This window comes from Lissotriton helveticus, chromosome 1_1, assembly GCF_964261635.1.
Source record: "Lissotriton helveticus chromosome 1_1, aLisHel1.1, whole genome shotgun sequence".
In the NCBI taxonomy this organism is placed as follows: Eukaryota; Metazoa; Chordata; class Amphibia; order Caudata; family Salamandridae; genus Lissotriton; species Lissotriton helveticus.
This window is the reverse complement of record NC_136057.1, coordinates 1492674140-1492696471: the sequence shown is the minus strand read 5'-3', so window position 1 is coordinate 1492696471 and position 22332 is coordinate 1492674140. Positions and strand designations below refer to the sequence as shown.

Genomic DNA, 22332 nt, shown 5'->3' with positions numbered 1-22332 from the left:
TAAAGTTAACCAGAGCCTCCGCATCACAAAATGGATGCTGCTGCCACAGGCACAAGTCTGACCTCCTGCTGCTGGGAGTCCTTCCAGCGAGGGAGGCTTGGACAATAGTTTTCCTGTCTTGGGAGGTGCTAGCACCACCCCAGACAGGCCATAGTGTATTGGAGCAGGGAGGGCTGAATGAAATGAGACACTGCCTGGGGCACACAAGGTGTCCCATGCATAGTACAGTTCAAACCGGTGCTGGGGCACTCCAGCCCCAGCTCTGGTGTGAAACTGGACAAAGGAAAGGGGTGTAACCACCCCCTTCCCTGGTCCCACCCATAGGAGGGACCTAGCAGGTAATCCAGCCTCTAAATTTGGTATATAGGTAGGAGCTGAGTCCCAAGACTTTAGACTTATCCTGACTGAAACGTGGAACGAAACTCTGGACCTCCGACGTTTTACTTGAAGATAGAGACTGAAGAATCTCCCTTGTGGTCAAGGAGTGACCACCCTGTGCAAGCAGGCACCATCAAGCGATCAGCGGTTTGCTTTGTCGACGCTCCCGCCGGAGCCCGAGCACAGAGCCTGACGAGACCCGGACTTCCAGACTTCCTTCAGCCCGATCCACAGCCACAGCAAAGCTGAGACCCGTGGAGGCGACGAGAGACGTGGGACCGGCCATCTTGGAAAGCCAGCGAATTGCTTTCTGTGCAACTTCTGAGGCACCCTCGAAGTTGTGCATTGGGGATGAGAAGCCCCAGCCCCGAGCACCAACTGCACCGAAGATCAGCCCTCCACACTCCACGAGTTCTGCGTGGGGCCCTTCTGCATTTTCCTGCTCGACGCGTCTGTCCGGTCACTTGCCCGTTGGCTAGTGGCCTCTGTGACGACGAACCTTTTGATTTACACTGCTGGTCTGGTTGCTCCAGACTGGCCCCTGCTTCCCTGAAAAGGAGAAGCCCATCAGACCTTTCTGGTCTGATCCGTAAGCCATCTTGGATTCCTGTGTGGGTTGCCTTTGCCAAGGCTTGTTGACTCCAACCCGGAAGCCGACACCGCCGAGAGCGAGAGCCTTCGTGGGACAGTCCGTATCCAGCTCCTTGTCGTCGTCGACACCTCCTGGTCCACGTTGCTGCAGAGACAAGCTTCACAACATCATCTGATTGCTTCGTGACATCGCCTGGTTCCTTCCTGGTCACTGGCTAGTGACCCAGACTCTGTCCCCTCTGCTTTCAGGTACTCTTCATCCTCGATCCGCCCTTGGATCCAACCGGACACTTCTCTCCTGGTCGCCTGCAGCATCTTTCTTCAAGGCTCCATAGGATTCAGCGACTAAACCCGACACACTTTGACACCTATGCACCCGCTTCCTGTGGGTGTGGTAACGCGAATACTTCGGTGCTCCTGTGGGTATTTACTATCCTAGTGTCTAACTTTCAAGTAGCTTTCTCCTTGTCCATCCGGAAGTGACCTAAAAGAACTAGTTTCCAATTCTTTCGTTCCCAGTCTAACTCTATGGTAACTCGCATGTGTGTAAAGACACTGCACGCGCATCCTGTGGGCCTCCTGCTCCCTATCCTTTGGTAGTACAGCGTAGCCCCAGCGATTCTCCAGGCCCTAGGCCTATCCTTTGTTCTTGACGTGGTTCTTATACCACTATTTTAGTATATGGTTCGAAGTGCCCCTAGGGCATTACTGTATTTTGTGCAACTTATTGTATGTTGATTAAGTATCTTGTTTTGTGCTTGTGCCTCTGACCTCATAAAGAGTTCAGAGGATTAATTTAGTAATAAATACATATATATTTTCTATATATAACCTGTGTGGTGTCCTTTCATTTGGTATTAAAGGGATTGCCTATAGTAAAACAGCTGGCTTCACATGCCCTCTTGAGTTTAGCCTAAGACTGTTATATCCATGCTACCACTAGGATAGCTGGTCTATAAGGTTGACTTTACAACCATCACCATAAGGGTGGTTTGGACTAGTGCAAGGTGCTCACTAGAATAGTGAACATCCTATACCAGGCCAACTTGTCACATCAGACTTGGGAAGACCTTGAGCAAGCTGCCATTTCGAGCAGCTGCAGAGACTTTTGGAAAATAGTGAACGCCCCGCATTTCAAAGAGCCTAGTGATCCTACGTTAGATGTACACGTAAATGAAGAGGCATGGGTGAGTTATTTTGAAAATATATTTGGTATATCAACTCCCTCTAACCCATCGATGCCTAGCACAGCACCTCTACTCCAGGGAGGGCTAACCTTCAGAGGTTGGAAAGGTACTAGAAGCCTGCACTCCCAGCAAGGCGCCAGGCCCAGACGGAATCCCTATTGACCTTTTCCAGGACAATTATGACTTGTGGGTCCCTCTTTTAACAAATATTTTTAATAGTATTCAGAGAGTAGGTCCCTCTTCATCCTGGAATCAAAGCATAATTTTAACTATTTTCAAAAAAGGGGCGAGGGGGGTCACCAAAGAACTATTGTCCTAAATCCCTCTTCGACACTACTGTCAAACTTATGGGACGGGTCCTCTTGGCCAGACTGGAGGCGTGGGCTGAAACTCATAATATTTTTATGAAGGCACAATATGGATACCGTAGGGGCAAGGGCACGGTGGATCAATGCCTAAACCTCTCCTTATCTGTAGGGAAATATACAAAGGCAAAAGGCGGGACGTTCTATATGGCCTTCATGGACCAGACCGCAGCCTTTGATTGTGCTTCCCATTCGAGGCTGTGGTCCATGATGGAGGGGATGGGCATTGATCTGCCGATAATTGCCTTTATACGTCAGCTGTACGCCAATGCTACCGCTTGTGTTCGGTATGGCAGGAGGGGGTAGTTTACACGCCACTTTAAAATCAAAAAGTGAGTAAGGCAGGGTTGTGTTCTCGCCCCGTTTCTTTTCTCCATCTACACAAACGGGGTAGAGTGCTCCCTGTCTTTTTTACCCGTGGACGTGCCTAAATTCGATCCTGACCCTCTCCCAACCTTGGCATACGCGGACGACGCAGTATTTCTTTTTTTTATAAACTTTATTTTTCATTTTACAATTAGAAGAACACATTGTTAATGATGCAGCATAAAGGAGCGTGCCGATGGTGTGATTGGCAATACAGAAACACAATATTGATAGCCAGATCGGGGTTAGCCCTGCAATCATTAATCTCGGTTTACTCCACTTTTATGGCCTCCCTCGACCTGAAAGTAAATGAATCCAAATCTTTAATAATTGTGGCAGGAGCTGTCAGGGGAGAAAAATACCCCCACTTCCAGCTGGCAGGAAAGAAAATTGAGGTTGTCGATTCCTTCTCATATCTGGGGGTCCTTTTTGATAAGGATCACACATGGTCCAACTTAGTGGCCGCAAGAGCTCAGGGCATGCAACGGAGCCTCTATGCTGTCAGAAGATTTGCAAAGAAGTTGGGAGGTAGCAGCCCCCTGGACACAAAAAAAATATTTACCTAGCAAAAACAAAGTCTGCTGCACTTTATGGGCCAGCTTCTTTACCTCAATCAGCCCCAAACTATATTTTACATCTCAAACTGGGTCTTCCATACCTTATTGATTCCATAAGATTGGCCCCAGTCCTGCTGTGGCATTTAAGTATGGTGGAGTTCTTCGGTGGACCTGACACAAAGTATTATCAGGGATTGCTGCAAGTTGGATTACTACAAAAGGATTGGGTGGTTAAATTATGTAGAGGTCTAAATGAATGCCCTAGGGCTGGAGAACTATTTAAAGACCCTAATTCCTGCAAAAGGATCACAAACAAAAGGATAGCGGACTTATTCAATCAGAGAGCAAATTATGATCGAAGGAGAAAGAAATGTTTTCATTACTCTTCCATTGCCTACGATCTGGTTCCTCCAAGACCTTGGGAGGGTTTCTATTATCTCTCGCATTAATAATGCGCAGCATAGATTTATTCTATTGCGCTTCTGATTGAATATCGAAACAGGCAGACCTGTCACCTAGTCCCTGCAATAACTTTGCCATGCAGTCAGACCCACACATATTACTGTTTTGTAAAAACTATTCAGACAAAAGAAAAATATTAATTCTCCCAATCCTATCAGATCCATTTGTATGCTTTGCGGTAGCCTCATTCCTGTGGCCATGTTTCAGAAAGAGGAAAATGGTGGGACGATCCCTTAATAATAATGATTGATCTTAACTTTAACAGATTTTAATGGATTTTAAAAGTTTTATCTGAATGGATTATTTGGATCATGGCAAAACTGTTTGATTCTTTTTTTAACACTGTACTTAGGTTTATATATTTGACATGTAGATTTTATGATATTATGTGCTTTTATGGTCTGTTTTTATAAAGATCGAATAAAGCTGTGTGACTTGACTCATGTCAAAGATTTTGATTCTTGAATAAATGCTGGAATGTTCTGAAAAGGGATCCAGATATTGGAAGAAAAATAGGTCTCAGACCAATTGTAACATATCAAAAGGTCCCCTCACTTAAAGACAAACTGGTTAGAAGTCACTTCACCATGAATAAATCTAACAACTGGCTACAGAAACGACAAATGGGCTTTACTCATTGTGAGAAGTGTAAAGCATGTAAGACTAAAAAAAATATAAAGGAGCTTTATGACTTTAGAGGGTGAACATTTAACATGAAAGAAAGAGTCACTTGTGAATCAACTTACATAGTATATGTCATCGAATGCTGCTGTGGGTTAAGATACATAGGAAGCACAACTTGTCCCTTAAAGCAAAGAATCTTCGAACACATAAGAGCAGTCCAAAATGGCGACATGAACTATGCAATCGCCAAACATCCATGCACTCATCCCAATAAGAACTAGCAGGATAATAAATACTTTAGTGTAGCAACTGTCCCAAAAAATGAAAGAGGAGGAAACAGAAATTTAAAAATTGAGGCTGCTAGAATCAAGACTAATCATCAGATTCAAAACAAAGACTCCTTAGAGTTTGGGGTTGACATGTAACAAAATAAATGGTGTTGACTTTTTTTTTCTTAGACATTATCTGGCTTTCCATTGCTAGTTGGCTTAGTATAGCACCGTGGTTTTGATATGAGAGCACAACGAATAGCATGAAATTGTCACACATTGTACATCAACTTTTCCCCCTAGTCACTTTGCCTATCTGAAATTCCTTGCCATGTATATATTCTTCAGTAGGTTACTTACCTTTCAGTCCAGTAATTAATTATACTGTGCCATCAGAGTGACACTGTCATTAATTAGAAAACTGGTTAATTCTATTTCACATTTTTGCTTGATTTAGGTTTTGCATCTCCAAGCCACCTATCATTTGGACTGCTACTAGTTAGTTTAGTTACTCCCCTGGTCTTACTCTCTGGTACTATTATTGATCACTAATGGGGTCTGCCAGCAACAAACACACAAATGCAATATTATTTCTCTTTCCAAAGGACAACTTCAGTACTAAGTTATTAACTAGTTATTCAAGTTCTTACCCGAATAGATTAAGTGATGGTAGCTACCTCTCGTAATCGTCTCAAACCTTATTACAGGGTTTCCCAAAATGGCCTTCTAAATGGTGGTGTTATTAGTGTTCTTGTGCTAATAAGCAAGACATCCCAAAGTGAGGTCCCGCTCCCACATCTTCCACATGAGGTGAACTCTAACTGTAGGATTATTCAGAAAGATTATCCATCACAGTCAACTAGACTGAAAGAAAAGATAGATTTTGGGGATTGTCAAAGACGAAGACCTGACCACCATGACAAAAAACTCACATTACAAAAAGTGGCAGTAGTAATTTCTAAGCAATCCAGGGAGCAAGTAACTATTTATATTAAAACAAAGAACTAAACTTACAAAATACTCTAGTCAGGAGTCAAGACTCGGGAGAAGGTTTGATTTCTCCATGTTGTATAGATCGTGTAAGCAACACAGCGCCTGATTCACAAAGGTAAAGGCACACATTTGATGTTAGTTTACTCTTACAGTGTACGTTTATGACTAGTAACTTTCCATCAGTAACTTTACATGTAGTAATTTTGCGAGTAGTAAGTAATCAATATCACTTTAAAAGGAGTAACTATTATTACTTGTTAGTTACTCCTCGTAAGGTTACTACTCGTTATTGGAAAGTGTCTGGTAGTTCATGTTAAATTACAAGAGTGAATTTACACCAAAGTGTAACTTTACCTTTGTGAATCAGGCCAGAGTGCACACTGCTACTACCAGCTATTGTGGTACAGACATTGTTCTAACTAAGACTCTGCATTATGATGATGTTATCCCTTCCATGTCTGGGTGGGTAAGTGGGGCTGGCGTGGGCTATTGTTCAGGTAAGAAGCTCCCGCAGTGAGTTGGTGGCGCTTTCACCACCTCTACCTCACCAAATGTGTGATTAATTTTGGGTGTAAATTCCTAAGTCAAACATCATTATATCTCTCAGCCTGGGGCAAGAGGTTTAGGGGTTTGATGAATGGATGGCAACTGGGAGTTGGGGGAACGTGTGACAAACAAATGCACTTCAAAACAACAATATTCATGAGGGCTAGAACCATTGCATCATTATCAAATCTACTGTGGAAGAAAATGAAGGAATGCCACAGTTAAGCTAATAAATGCATGCGAACAGTCCCTCAGCCCCACAGTCCCAAGTTATGTAATTATTCTGTCACCTAGGTTTGAACAATACATATTTAGGGTTACCCACACAGTTCTAAAAATTGTGATTGTTAAGAAAAGAAAAACTATACTGTATATAAATGCCAAAATGGACGGAGTATCTTCTTCTTCTCTGACTGTTGTTTCCCATGCATTCTTCATAATTGTACTTGCGTTGATGAACAAGAAGAGCAAACCATGTGCCCTGTTCACCTGTGATTCTGGATAATGACTTATTTTCTTTAAGTGACATTGAGGTCTCTATCAGTCAAATACAGGCAAAAGCCCCAGGGCCAGACGGCATTCAGGTAGATTTATTTTGATCTGATGGCTCTAGCTGGGCTCATTAAATATTATTACTCTCAAATGCTGTAGTCAGCTGTGCTCCGGTCCCAGCCTCCAGGTGAGCGGCTGAGGTGGTTCCAATATTCAAAAAAGGGTACAGCGGGCAACCCTGCTACTACAGGCCTATTAGCCAAACTGATGTAGTGCAAAATATATTCAGTCAAGCCCTTTTACAAAGAATCGGATTTAGGCTGAAAAAAATACTATCTTGTCACCATATCAAGCAGGCTTTAGATAAAAGACTGGGACAATAGACCAGGTCTTTCGCCTCCTTCTCCTTCGCTGGAAAGTTGTAACCATTGGTCAGGGTGGTCTATATTTAGTTTTAATCGACTTAAAGACTGCCTTGACTTAGTGCCCAGAAAAAAGATGTGGCAAGTCCTCAAAGTCATGCGAATCTCCCCTGCTGTACTCGATCTGGTTGTTCGATTCATGACTGCAACTTTGCCCGGGTGAGATGGGGACTGCAGGGACAACTTACAGAGTGCATCCCCATCAGTAGGGGAGTTCGTCAGGGATGCTTCCTGGAACCTACGCTTTTCTCCCTTTACATGAACGAAGTTGTACGTTTCCTATCGCAGGAGCCCGCCGATGCATCTTTCTGCGGGGAAAAGGTAGTGATTTTATATTATTTGCAGATAGCACCCTGTTGGTGTCCAAAACCCAGGTGGGCTACAACTATTGTTAAATAGATTCAAACTCTTCTGTCATACACAGGGTCTCAAAATAAATACGTTAAAAACTAAATTCATTGCCTTTAACCCCCATAAGTCCGATTGAGGTAAGCCAACTCTGGGAGAAGCTTCTTTGGAAAGTCTTAGTACTTTTGACTACCTTGGCATAAAACTGTCAGAGAAAATGCACTGGAAACCCCACATTTCTAAAATGGCACTGAAACGCAAGCAGATTACTGGGGCTCTGGGGAAAGAACACCACTTCTCTTTCAGCAGACCAGTTGCTGCTGCCTTGCAGGTGTATGACCTAAAAGGAGTTAGCTCTGCGCTCTATGGGCCTGAACTGTGGGGCTTCGATGAGATAGAGGAACTTAGTAGGTCGGAGCACAAATTCTTAATTAGTCTAGTGATATTGCCCCAGAGTACTCCACTCCAACCTTTAATTCTAGATCTGGGGCAACGCGCTATCACTGATATAGCCAAACTCCGGCCACTGGTATTTTGGGCCACAATCCAGAGCACTCCAAAATTACTGAATATGCTAAAGACCTTGCGGATGCCACCCACCTAAACACTGCTAATAAAAGTGGATGGTTAAATAACATAAGGAGACTCTTAACCCTGACAAACAGGCTACAGGTGGTGATGAACGATGCTGCTCGTCTTATTTTTAGGCTGCCAAGACGTACTAAAGCATCCCCCCTGCTACAGAGTCTCCACTGGCTCCCTATCAAGGAGCGAGTGGAATTTAAAAGCATGTGTATCGCCCATAAAGCCATTTATGGCATGGCGCCTGCATACATTAAAGATCGTCTAGCAGTGTATAGCCCAAAGAGAGCTCTTAGATCCTCAAATTCTCAGCTACTGGTGTGCCCCCGTTATAAACTTGCCACCAAGGGAGGAAGAGCTTTTTCGGTGCTGGTTCCTCATCTATGGAACACATTACCTGAGCCATTACGTAAGGAAGGAAACCTCCTACGTTTCAGAGGGGTTGAAAACGCTGCTATTCAGGAGAGCCCTTTGAGCCACTTAGGTTAAGTGGAGACTTCTGTATTGTCAAAGTTGTTGTTTACCATCGAGTCCCATGCGCTTAGAGGTCTGTAGGTGATTGAGCGCGTTATAAATTAAAAATAACAATAACAAAATAGGGCTTGGGGAAACTTGGGAAAATTTCGACCTATCTTTGCTTAAAAAAACACAGTTAAGGGGCACTGATGGAACTGGGTTGCTCAAATTGATGACTGCAGGAGTGATTGGGGAAACTTACAACAGAATTCATGTTTCACAACACGTTAGCTTCCTGGAATCTTATATTTATTCAATCCAAACATCCCTCGTCAGGAAACTATGCATACAATTTAGGTTTGGCGCCAATCCCCTGAGTGATCTAGTGGCTAAATAGCTTAGCAAAACCTGACATCTAGCAGTTGTCCTAGCTGCAAGGCCTCCTCAGAATTTGTGGCACATGTGATGTTTGCTTGTCTGGCTTACGTGCGCCCTAGATTAAAATGGGTTAAACCGATCTGGCGCAAATTGGGCACACTGAATTACCAGGTCGCCTTGCGTATTCTTAAATCAGACACTAGATCCCTCTTTACCTCTGCAGTTTCTTGGTAGTATGTGGGGCATTAGAAGAAAGGTATGCGTAGATAGCCCATGAAGTGGGCTGACCCCTTCTACTACACTTTTGTTTGTGACATAAGGGGTCCTTCCTATAATTCCCCATAATTCTAAAGTTATAGAATTGGGCTACAAAAGAACCCCGGAGCAATGCGTTACACAGATAAAATCTAAGCACTTTCTCTTCTATTTTTAAAGAATTAGATTTTACTGTGTATAACATAGGCCTGCAATTTTCCAGCTGTTTTTATTCCCTTGTAAATATGCCCTTCTTAACTTGCAATGGTCTATAACTTTTTTAATACTTTGTATGGATTTTTACTCTTTTTAGCACATATGGAAATGTATATGAACTTTTATTATTCTCTCATGTAATTATTCCATCATGATGGTTCTTTGTGTTCACTTGTAAAGATCTTGTATATATGAGAACTTTTAAGGCACAAATGTCGAAATAACGTTCAAATTGATTCATTGATGTGCATTGTTCATAATTGTAGTGGTGTTGATGAACAAGAAAAGCAAAAGAATTGTAGAATTTGAGCATTTTTATTATAGTTTTTTTAACCAAAGTGACTGGTCTGGTCTCTGAAGAACCTGGAAAAAAAAGTCCAGCAAGGGGTGGACTATGTAAGTAATTCTAACGAAGTGTGAAAGGCGCACTCATTCAGGCACAATGACCAATTGAGTCCCAACAGTTGCGAATCAAGTTTACTAAATTAATTGAACAACACCCTCACTGCCACTACATAAGTCATCATCACTCACTCAATATAATATCCCTCATTGATGATCAATAGTTAATTACCTGTTCCAACAAGCTGGTGGGGCACATTTGTCTATTGTATCTCCTTTTCCCAATGAGGCAACAAACAATGGCAGTCTTGTAAATTATTAATCTTAACTGGAGCAGTCGGGCAGGGGAATGAAGAAAAGAAGTATAGGAATGGGCATTTTCTTTATGTACTTTAAGCGAATAAGGAGGCTTCTGTGCACACTAGTCAAACTCCACTCCAGTCTAAACATGTGAATACATTTGGGCTGCATAAGTCAGACACTAAATATATAAAATAGATCTATATCTATTTATATTTTTTTGCAAAGTAGTTCGATGATGAAAGTTCTATTGTGTCCTACTCAGTCAGGGAAGTGTAGTTCATCCTCCGACTCAAGGAGCTAGCCCAGAAGTTCATCAGCTAACACACTGGAATCTGACCAATTGTCCTCACCCTAATTACCTGTTTTCTTTCAGGGACAGTATAATCTTGTGGTATGAAGTGTTGGTTTATTTTATTCATGGTCAATCTCTCCTTGTTTTGAGGGACTGATTCTTCGGACTGTGACTACTGTTCCAGCTGTACTAAACACACACTCAGAAGACACACTGGCTGCTGAGCTCTGACCATTGGCACATCTTTCCTTACCAATAGATCAATGTGTTTTGATCCAAGTAGGCATCCAGCTAGTCTTGGACCATCCTCTGAATGGTAATTGGTGCTGCCACTTTCTCAACTTCTGTTGCCTTCATCTCTGCACTTGTCTTTAGCCCTGCTCCTTGAAACCAAGCCCTTGCAGGGGCTTGGCCCGATTCTTCTGTTGCTTGTGGTGTTGCTGGCTGCTGTAAGACAACAGCACTGCTTTTTCTGGAGGTTGAAGGCTGAACACCAGAACTTCTGTCTGGGACTCTAACTTCCAGTCATTCTTCTTCCAGGTCTCTTGCGTGGTCAACAATCCATGTCTTGTACTGTGAAACAGCCCCTTGTGAAAAAGGAATGATAGTGGTATGTATTTTTTTGTACCGTGGATAAAGTACTGCCTCACTGATGTACTCTATAGAGGACATGATCTCTCTTTGCAGCCTTGTAATAGGATAGGATAGGGTAAGGTTTTATAAAGCGCACTAATACCCGAAGGTGCCAAGGCGCTAGGCTTTAGAGAAGAGAGGAGAATGATGGGATGCTGACTAAACTGAGAAAAGCCAAGTCTTTAGCAGTTGTTTGAACACCGGAAGTGATTCTACCCGGGAAATCGAGGAGGGTAGAGTATTCTAAAGTTTTGCAGCCGCCACCGAGTAGGAACAGCCACCCCATCTGGCTTTGTGGACTCTAGGGCTGAGTAATTTTCTCTGGGGGGAAGATCTCAGAGCCCTCCCAGGCATATCCTATTTAAACATGGTTTTCAGCAGCTACGATCTATTATTATGCAGGGCCTTGTGAACCGTACACAGGGCTTTGAATGAGATTTGCTTTCTAATAGGGAGCCAGTGCAGCATGCAAAGCCCCTCCTTTGCTGAGTGCCTTTTAATAACAGCAAAGTGAAGGAATGCTCAGAACCAACTCTTATGCGTCTTTACAAATAAAACAAACTTTGACAGTGCACCCTGCAAAGGACTAGCACATGACCCCCTATCCCTGGCTGATATACATAAAGTGGTAATCCCCCACCAATTAATTGTGCTCACTGTTTATGCACCCACTGCCACAGTGCAATCCAATACAGAATTTTAACAATTTCAAATGATCGCAAAGGTGCACCACTTAGCAGAATGACACTTATGCTTCTTTGTTCAAACCGGCAAACCTTTGGGACACCGTTTTTAACTGGTCCTGTAGCAGATGCAACAACGGGTTTGCTTGACTCATGGAACTTTTCTCCTTGCTGGCATTGGGTGTGAAACCTCAAAAGGAAGTCAGGCATTTGACTAGCCCCCATATCTCCATCTCCATGGTCATTCTTTTACCAGTTGCATCCCCTACTCTTTAAAGGATATAGTTGGTGATCGGTCTGTACTGCGCAAACATACATTACAATATGTGGTATGTCGAGTTTCAGCGTGTTGGCACTTTCTGTATGAGGGCTTTAGTCAGTACTATTTTAGCATTCTGAATGATCCTCAAATGCTTCCATGCTTTAAAAGAAGCAGGAGGCCAGTATGTCTGTCTTCTTTTTTTTTTTTAAAGTCCTGCATAATCAGGTTGATACAATGCGCTAAACACAGGACCCTGAAATATCCACATTTGCTATGGCCTTGACTATATTATTGCCATTGTCCATGGCAACAAATCCAATTCTAAGACCTGTGGTTCGAAGCCATTCAAACGCCTTGCTGTTAAATTCTTCTAAGATGTTTGCAGCTATATGGGGTTTCTGTATGGCTCGTAATCACTATGGCGAGTGAGAGAAAGTCAGATCAGTTGCACTCTTCCACTGTTGATGCTTACACACACAAGTAACTGATCAAATAAAATGTCTACGAAGGAAACTTCAGATTTCCTGTTATGTTAGATTTTGTCTCTGCTCTGTCCTACAAGTTTGGGAAATTCAAAGATATTGGAGTAGACACCTCACTCACTAATCGTGACATGCTTCATTATTGGCGGCTATCCACACCCGGGTAAGATGGTACTACCTGGGCGGACTCAACCATAGATGGAACGGGAGTCCTTACATAAAGCAAAACTGAATAAGCGGGAATCCAGAAGAGTGGTACTTTAAAAATACCTCAAGGTATACCCAAAGATTTTTACTTTGTGAGGGTACCTGGGGTATAGATAACAACATGAGTTTTTAGGGTTCTATTGAATTCAATTATTCAATTATACCCTTGTTTCTGTGCCAACATGTTTTGGCCCTCTCAAGGAGCCCAGTGAGGTCTGGGTCCTTCATCAGGATTGTCTTTTTTTGTATCTCTGATTTGTCTTATACACACATACCATGCACACTTGAGACCTAATGCTCTCACCTGTCTTGGTTTTTTCTCCAGAGGATTTTCCTCTAGTATGTTTTTCCAAGGGTCATGCGGTTGGTGCAGTCTTGTAGTCACACATTCGTCAAAGAGCCAGGTACAGCGGGATTACCTCGGTGATTCTGCTCCGACCACCTCCGAATTTCTGTATGGCTACCATTGCTACTGTTGCATGCTGCTGAATGGCCTGAAAACTTTCTCCAACGTTGAGCCCTGCAGGTAACTGTTGCCTAACCCTCACAAATGAGATCTAGTGTGCAGTAATACACATTAATCAGCTGCTTGACTACTGGTCCGCATGTTTGTTGTCAGGTGGACAGTGTGAACTGCACTCTACTGCATAGCTTGGCCAACCAATTGCAACTGATCATGATGGTGCGCAGGAACCGCAGCTCTGGCAAAATAGGTCCAGCAGGGACCCTTCCATTTTGGGCAGAGGGTCTCCGCAAATTCTAAAAATCCTACTCTTTCCTTAAAGAAAAAGGGAGGAGGTGTAGCCCAAACATTTTAGCCAGCTTCACATTTTGCAAATGTGCTGTTTGGTGGTGGCATTCGTAGGGTTCCTCCTGCCTAAACATGCCAGTGATAATAGCTTGGATGTTTTTTCTTTTGTCATGCCACTGTCGCAAGTGACTTCTTGTGAAAACCAGGAGGTGGTAGATTCAATGTGCGTCTTAGGAGAATCACTGTATATGTTGGTGTCTACACCTGAGTCTTGCGCCATTTGGAGGTTGCAGATGCTGGTAATACTGGCACACTGCAGGGGACAGGGCAGCTTCATATAAAGCTGTCATTCTGAACTTCCTCAAGACCTCCTTCTATCATCATAACCATAAGCGCTTTCCCTCTCTAATCACCACCACCTGCTACCTTCTTAAAGTTCTTCTCCCGTCGGATTTTGTGATTAAAAAAAATAATAATAATTGTTTCATATGGGACATTTGGCCTCCATTACCATAGGATGAACCTGACTTTCTTTGAAGAACCCTTGCGTGGCAAATGGAGCATATGGCAATTATATCCTCCTGCTTGCTGATTGTAAAGAAGTCCCAAACTGGGGAGGATAACCTTCTTAGTGAGCCAATGCCTAATGAACTGGTTGCAGGTGGGTTTTTCATTTGCCGCTCTGCAGTTTGTACTTTGACGGAGGTATAGGGAAGCTGGAGGTAATACCAGTACCACATCCCTCTAAGTAGGTTGAATACAAAGGGTCAGCTCGGTGTTCTCTGAGCCACCCTTCATACTGATAATCACTGGCTCGTTTGCATCACTTTTCCATAATACTAAGGCTTTCAGGAACTTTTTTTTTTTACCTTGTCTCGCTTGGGTCTTGCACTCAGCCAGGGTGCAATCCATATCCAAATCAGCAGAAGGGAAGCTTGGACAAGATGGTAGAGTAACCTTCCTTTTTCTTGCTGTAGATTGTGAAGCCAGTGGTTCAAGAACTACATCTTGCTCAGGAGAAAGCTCAACCTCCTGTTCTGATCCTCCTACAACAGGAACTGTTGCTAGCTGGGGCTCCTGTTGTCCACTTTACTCAGTTTCCTGTGACAGTTGGGTACTTTGTGGCTGAGACAAATCCAGTTTAGACTCCGTGCTCAGCAACCAGACTGCAGGGGCTGCCTCGCTGATAGACATGGGCTTGGATTTAAGTTGGGGTTATGCCGTTGATGCAGGAGCGCTGCTCCCAGCTTGCTGCCCAGTGGTGGAAATCTGCCTCTTCTTCTCTTCACTGGCCACTTTGCTGGCAGGAACACCTTGAAGCTCTGCCAGTTGGCTCTTATCTGGACAAGTGGAAGAAGAGGAGGACTCGGGTGGTATGGTGTCACTTTGTGTCGGCTTTCTGTCGGGCAGTTCTGTGGGTGATGTCTCGTCCTAAAAGCGAACAAATATTCAGTGAAACATGGTGTTTTTGCAGTATGAATTATTCATACAGAAAATATAATTTTAGTGAGGTTATCCCAAATAATTAACAATATTGTATCCATTCCATTCCAGTCCTAAACATAACATAACATCATATTTCAATAACAACATACCGATTTAAAAGTTTACTTCAAGTGCCCCAAAGGCCTATGAAACCTATGGCATGAAAGGGGCGCAGGGGAAAATGGAATAGTCCTTAAAACATGAATTCTGGTATGCACCTATGGCAGGCAGGGGGTGCAGGGGATAATGGAATAATCCTTAAAAATATTAATGCTGGTGAGAGCCTAAGGTAGGTAGGGGATAATGGAATAATCCTTAAAAAAATGAGTGACGGTGTGTACCTGACAGGCAGGGGGTGAAGGGGAAAATTAAATAATCCTTAAGAAATGTATGCTGGTGTGCGCTTATGGCCTAAGAGGTCAATGGCAGGCTGGGGATACTGGGAAAAATGGAAATAACCTTATAAATGCTGGTGTGCGCATATGGCCTAAGAGACATATGGCAGGCTGGTGGTGCAGGCGATAATTGAATAATCCTTAAAAAATTCATGCTGGTGTTGACCTGCTTTGAAGATTTATGGGGCAAAGGCTTTTGGTTCAGTATTATATGGTGCAGAACTGTGGGGGTACTCCAAATATGAGGATCTGATAAGAGATGAGAGCAGATTTCTTAGAAACCTCGTCTCCCTTCCGCCCCACACTCCACTGGCCCATTGCTTAGTGATTTGGGGTTTATAAGGGTGGCAAGTAAAATCGTTTATGGCCCGGCTTTTCTCGAGATGCCTTTGGACCACCTCCAAACTCGCTCATTAAGTTGATAGTGTGAAGGATGATGTGATGGCCGATCATTTAGTTTAGGAATTTGAAGTACACTATGCTCTCCAGGGCTACACAATTTATGGGACTTCCCGACCACAACCACCTTCCCACCTAAGGCTGCACTGAAAAATAAATATTGGGCTTTTGTGATGGCTGAGGAATCGCAGAGAGCCGTTAGCTCTAGATTGACAAGTTAATTCATTGATATCAAGTCTGCAAGTGGGTTTGAGCCATTTTGGGATCTTATGACGTCTCCTTTACATAGGCAACAATACTTTCAGTTTTGCATTGCTACCATACCATTAAGGATGTTACCTTCTGGATGGGTTGGCAAAAGAGACCCTCGTTGTTCCACCTGTAATATTGCTAAAGAGAGCATCTCCTACATATTGCTTGTCTGTCTAGGCTGTGCATCAGCTTGCCACAAAGGGTTTGCACCGGCATGCAGACTACTTGAGTACGCATCTACCAAGAGGCTCTGTGTATCCTCAGATCGGATTCCCACCCAGTTCTAGCTATTTCCATCTCTAAGTTTATGGCTCCAGAAGGGGGTGGCCTCCTTTCTTGTGCACGGGCAAACCCCAGGATGGTGGTGGTCCCAGGGGCTGTATGCGGCCTGGGAGGAGGGGGGGGGGGGGGGTTGCATGGCACCCCTCCGTAATTTAAAAAAAAAGTGGTTGGCCACGAGAAGGTCCCCTGCGTCTACAAAGTCCCCCCCTACAATATTGAGGTCGAGCCTAGCGGCAGCACGCATGCATTGCTCGCTCTGCCAGACTGCTGTAGTAGAGTATGGTAGAGAAGCCGAACATGCTTTTCTCCCATATTTTTCATTGGCTTGTGTCATTGTCTTTCGAAAATGCTGCCTTCAGATTCAATAATGGGCTTGTTAGTCCCTCCTTAGTACAACCTTGTCTTCATTTGTACCCTCCCACAGCGACTGGCCCTTTTATTGCAGTTGCTACACGGGCCTGTTATTTAGTCTGTAAGCACTATTTACTTCATTGAGTTTGTGATAAGTTAGCCTGGCATATGATGTCCACTAGTTTTAGTGGGCACCTTGCACCAGTCTAATCGACCCTTATTGATGGTGGTTGTAAAGTCAACCTTATAGAAAGCTATCCTAGTGGTAGCATGGACCAGCCGTCATCAGGCTAAGACTTCATAGGCGATGTTAAGCAAGTTGTTTTACCAATTATAATCCCTTGAGTACCAAATGAAAGGACACCACACAAGGTATATATCAAATATATATGTATTTATTCTAAACACAACCCCTCTGCACTCTTTATGAGGTCGGAGGTAAAAGTACAATACAAGTTACTTAATTAGCATACGATAAGTTGCACAGAATACGTTTTGCCCTAGAGGCCTCACAAACCATATACTAAAATACTGGTATAAGAACCACATCTGAAATAGAAAGTAGGCCTAGGGAATCGCTGGGGCTACTCTAAACAACCAAAGATTAGGAAGTAGGAGGCCCACGGGAGACGTGTGCAGTGTCTAAACACAGCCGCGAGTTACCATTGACTTTCTATGGGAAATGAAGAAGTTACAATTATACAATTTAAGGATACTTCTGGATGGACTACGATGAAACCCTTTTGGACTTAGACACTAGGAGGGCCAATACCCTTGAGACTACCAGAGTACTCGTGTTATGTTACGTCACCCACGGAAGCCGGGTGCATAAGTGTCTTTTGATGTCGGGTTTCGTTGTCGATTTCAATGGAGAGCTGCAAAGAAGTGCTGCAGGCGACCAGAGGAAAAGTGTCCGGTTGATTCAAGGGTTGATCGAAGATCTGAAGAACCTGAAAGCAGAAAGGACAGAGTCTGGACCACTAGCCAGTGACCAGGATGGAACCAGGAAGGAACCAGGCGATGTCAGGTGATTTCAGGTGAAGAAGTGAAGCTTGTCTCATCAGCCACGAGGTCCAGGAGGTGTTGACGATGACCAGGAGCTGGATTCGAGCTGTCCCACGAAGGATCTAGTTGACTGCGGTGTCGGTATCCGGATTGGACCCAACAAGCCTTGGCAAACGCAATCCACGCAGGATCTCGAGATTGGCTTCGGTGCAGACCAGCAAGGTCTGTGGTGCTCGTCCTTTTGTAGGGAAGCTGGAGCAAGCCTGGAGCAACCAGGAAAGCAAGTTAGATTCCAAATGGAGTCTGTCTTCAGGGGGCTCACTAGCCAACGGACTAGGAACTGGGAAGACACGTTTAGCTGAAATGCAAGAGCGGGCCCCATGAGACACACGTGGAGTGTGGAGGCCTGAGCTTCGGTGCAAATGGTGCTCTGGTCTGGGGCTTCTCGTACCCCAATGCACAACTGCGAGATACCTCGGGAGTCAATGCAGTTGGCAAAATGCAGGATGTCCAGGAGTTCCGGTTCCATGTCTCTCTTGTCCGCCACATGTCTCAGCTTTGCTGTGGGTGTGGGTCGGGGTCAGAGATGTCTGGAAGTCCGTGTCCTGTGTCGCAAATTCTTTGGGATCCGGCGGGAGCCTCGAAAATGTATACCGGCAAAGTTGCTGTTGGTGCCTGTTTGAACAGGATGGTCACTCCTTGACCAGAAGGAAGATGTCTTCCATCTTCCAGTCAAAATGCAATGTCGAAGGTCCAGGATTTGTGTTTCAAAGTTTCGTCCAGGGTAATCTAAAGTCCTAGGGACACAGCTCCTATACTTATACCAAGTTTAGGGGTTGGACTACCTGTAAGGTCCCTCCTATGGGAATAATGTATTACTACTGCGTTTTATTCAGCTAGTACCAAACATAGAAAAAATCATAATATTCAGAATAAATTGTCAGAGAGGTTACTCAAAGACTGAGGAAAGGAGTGGAAGTTAGTGCTCTTGTGTGGGATAGAAAAATAAGGAGGAAGGAGATCAAGAAAAAACATCAAGGGGATAAATAATTCAAATCATTGAACAGTAAGGATCTGGCTGTGATTCTCAGCGGGGCCAGTATCCCTTTGTAACGAGCCTGCCCCTTAACAGGAATTAGTTACAAATGATGGGAAGTTGTTTTGTTGCATGATGCACAGAGAGTCATCATCTGTGATTAGGGCAGGATGGGGTTGATATTGAGTGCAGGCACACTGGGTCGAAACACTGTCGACGTTTTGACCCGGACTTAAAGAGAGTAATTTAGATCCTCTGCCATGGGTCTGCCTCAGGACAAGGGGAGGGGAGACGACCTAAAAAGTAACCATACAGTCTGAAGGGTGCCCTAATCAACTTAAATTAATTGTTGATGGCCAACTGGCCGCCACGGGTACTAACCTATATTTGAGGTGTCTGTTCACTGCCCCCGAGTGGAGGGTAGTCGGTGGAGGGAATGCGCAACATGAGTCTCCAATATGACCACATTGTAAGAGCCAACAATGACTAAAAGGAGGTGCGCTAATATAAAAGAAAGAAACTCACCCGCACACGAGTCGCGGTAAAACCGATACACTAATCGGGTATGTAAGTGACCACTTTACTTTAATCTTCATAAGGGGATAAATCACCCCGAGGTATACTAAAATCATAAAACAAACAAAAATGGACCCTACTTTATACTAGGCCTGGGTGGCAAATTCCGTTCCGCTCGCGGGATTTGCAGAATTTGGGTAATTTCGCGTTTCGCGGAGAACGAGAAATTGCCCAAAATTCTGCGTTCCGCCACTTCGCAAAATGTTTTGCTTGTTCGCGTTCTCAAAATGCGTGTTCACAAGATATTTCCCACCAAGCACGCAAACGGCCATCGCGAACAGTAAAAAAGCATTGTGAACAAGCGATTCTGTGTGTTCGTGGAATTTCTGCGTGCTCGCAGAGATTTTTTTCCATCTCGTGGAGATTTGCGTAACGCGATTATGCAAATTCCACTCACCCCTACTTTATACTCGGGCAGACCCGCCTGTTACAAACCGTAAAAACACAGGGAACATTCAAAAGTAAACATACAAACGTAATCCACCGGCATTGAAGTTGGGTTAATGGCTAACTCACCCGCATAGAAGTTGTGGCGTGAAAACTCTATTCAATTAAGCCTGCCAGTATATCCATGTTTCCTGAGTTGCTCTAAGAAGGCAAAGAAAACAAAAATGGAGGACCCGTTAAACTTCGGCACAATCCTGCCCAAAAGCATTATTAGGATCAAAAATGGGGTCAGTCCGGGGTGGTAAATACCTGGGCTTCAGAGCAGTCCGCACACGTCAGTTTCTTGTTCCAAATGTCAAGACTGAAGGGAACGCGGGCGCATCGTTATAAAGAACGGCACTGCGCCAGGGAACAGAGTGCATGTTGCCATCGGGCGTGCTGCTGGCAGCAGACGCGTACCGACCGATAATAAAGAGAAGACTGCTCAGTGGGTCTGTGGCCCGTGAAAGTGGAATGGTACCTGGTTGGGGAAAACAGACTGGATTCGGGCATACATAATTCTAGGCACAAATGCGAAGAGGAGTGACACATAGAGGGCTGGATGACCATGATGTCAAGAGTATTACATGTCGCATACCCATTTAGGCAGCATGGAGTGAGTTTGATAAATATACACTATATGCGTAAAATTGTACAGATGATTAACACATAACCATCTTGTCAATATAATGGTATGTGGATACAGACAGTATGTACAACATTATACAAGTTAATATAAAGCCACAGAATTATTATTGGAGGAAAGCCCCCACAGACGTAATGGTTTAACCGCATGTTATTCTATAAATTGTGCACGTGATTCTAACTGCCTCTACAAAACCTAATCAACATTTAGTTCAGTGAAAATCAGAGATATACACAATGTATGCAAGCTATGTACAAGTGATAATAAAACTCACATAAAAGACACAATAATGAGTGGAACAAACATGATATATACAATATATACAAGACTTCATACCTGATATATACAAAATTACATACAGGTTTTAAAGAATTTGTACACGTCTATATAGTGGTGCAGAGAGATGTATAGTACATACTAGATCTCGAGCCATTATTTAGTGTGGAAATTTGTCTGGTGGTCTCCTCATATTCGTTTAAGCTCTTGTTTACAGTGTCAAAAATAGTGTCAAAAATATGTATCCATTTACATTCATGGGTGCTTACGATGTTTGTAAAGTTACCCCCACGTGGGTTAGTCCATGCTTTTTCGATAACCCACCACACTTTTGGTTTACTGTTTGTAACATGCGAGTCTGCCAGAGTCTAACGTAGGGTCCATTTTTGATTTATCCCCTTATGAAGGTTAAGGTGAAGTGGTCACTTACATACCCGATAAGTGTATCGGTTTCACTGCGTCTCGTTGGCCTTCCACAATTAATTTAGATTGATTCAGGCGCCCTTCTGACTGTATGGTTACTTTTTAGGTCATCTCCCCTCCCCTTGAAGTGAGGAAGATTCGTAGCAGAGGATCTAAATTACCCTCTTTGCGTCAGGGTCGAAACATCGACAGTGTTTCGACCCAGTGTGCCTGCACTCAATATCAACCCCTTCCTGCCCTAATCACAGATGATGACTCTCTGTGCATCACGCTATGAAACAACGTCCAATCATTTGTAACTAATTCCTGTGAAGGGGCAGGCTCGTTACAAAGGGATACTGGCCCCCGCTGAGAATCACTGCCAGATTCTTTCTGTTCAATGATTTGAATTATTTATCCCTTGGATATTTTTTCATGATCTACTTCGTCCTTGTTTTTCTATCCCACACACGAGCATTAACTTCCACTCCTTTTCTCTGTCTTGGAGTAACCTCTGACAATTTACTCTGAATATTATGATTTTGTCTGTTTGGTACTAGTTGAATAAGACGCAGTAGTAATAAATTATTCTCTGCAATTCAATTCAATTTCGTGCCTTCTGTTTGGTGTCATACTGTAGAATGCGCATAGACACTTCTCTGGGGTTGAACGTTTGTTGGCACCCAGTTTGGAGGTAAAGATTGGATATAATGGTGCATGATTGTTGACCTCCGGTCTTCGGCAGTTTGACGTAGATGGGGGCATCGCCACTGTTTTTGCTTTGGCTTTTTTGTGCTGCTTCCTCAGTTTTTTCTTGACCCTCATGGATTGTGGTTCCGCTGATGACGTGGGGCTAGCTAGCTCCTCAATATTGTTGTTCCCTTTGGACTCTGCCTCGGAGTGGGGACTGGTCCCCCATAGGAAGGGTGGTGATTCAAACTGTGCCGACTGACCCTGGATAGTCTTGTGACTGTCATTTAAGTTTATAATTGAACTTAAGTGTCCTTCTGCGCTTTCATGGTCCTGCGTAGGTTTGCCATGTGCTTTCAGCCTGAGAGTTACAGGAGTGCTGTATTTTTCCCCTGACTGTGGTTACGGTCTTCCCAAGGATCTCCGAAAGTGTTGTCCACCTTTCAATGATAGCTGCGCATGAGCAGGAGCACGTCTTAGTATTCAGGCTAACTTGAATTTTCTCTAGAGTGGACTCAATATTCGTGCTTAGGTTCACCAGGCGCTGCGCAATCAATTGCAAAAGATCTATTTGTACCTCCATTTTTTTTGGTCTACCATATTAGTGCTCTTGCTATGGAGTTTTGTGCTGCATTGATGGCAGTCGAGTGCAGGTCCTCAATACAATTG

The 22332-nt window shown here is 43.8% G+C and overlaps 1 protein-coding gene across 2 annotated transcripts in view; it reads left to right on the top strand.

The window, feature by feature from the left end:
- The window catches only part of VDR (vitamin D receptor), a 1330217-nt gene that overhangs the window by 281078 nt on the left and 1026807 nt on the right, over window positions 1-22332 (top strand). The window lies entirely within an intron of this gene.